The sequence below is a fragment of the Penaeus monodon genome, chromosome 27, assembly GCF_015228065.2.
Source record: "Penaeus monodon isolate SGIC_2016 chromosome 27, NSTDA_Pmon_1, whole genome shotgun sequence".
NCBI classification, from domain to species: Eukaryota; Metazoa; Arthropoda; class Malacostraca; order Decapoda; family Penaeidae; genus Penaeus; species Penaeus monodon.
In genome coordinates, this window is record NC_051412.1 from 31743332 (window position 1) to 31743774 (window position 443).

General features: G+C 34.8%; 1 protein-coding gene across 1 annotated transcript in view; it reads left to right on the top strand.

Moving 5' to 3' along the window:
- The window catches only part of LOC119590794 (colorectal mutant cancer protein-like), a 157596-nt gene that overhangs the window by 135203 nt on the left and 21950 nt on the right, over positions 1–443 (top strand). The window lies entirely within an intron of this gene.

Genomic DNA, 443 nt, shown 5'->3' on the forward strand with positions numbered 1-443 from the left:
CATTCTGTTGCCTTCGCTTTGAATTATAATTTTCTGGGTGTTTGCTATAAAGGCCGGTGTTTTAGGAATGAGAAATTGCTAGCATATTGTCCCTTTTATCAACACATTTTCTTCAAATGACACATATTCTCAAGAAGATTGTCGGGTTAGCGAGAAGATATGACTTTAGAATTGACTGCTATCTGCGTATATATTGGAAGTGTGTTTGATCTCGGTGGTAATTTGAAATTTGTCGTTATATTTACGAGCGCGATAATGGACATGATTTTCAAGAGCAGTGTGTCCGAAAACCAAATGCTTAAATATTTTCTTTGTGTTTGGGACGTGTTTCGTGGCACATTTCTCAAAATTCATTATCAAAAGTAGTATTAACATTTTCTTGTTCTGGTTAATTTTAAAACGTTCAGTGTCTGGCGAGTGAGTAAAAAAAAAAAAGCTTTGAG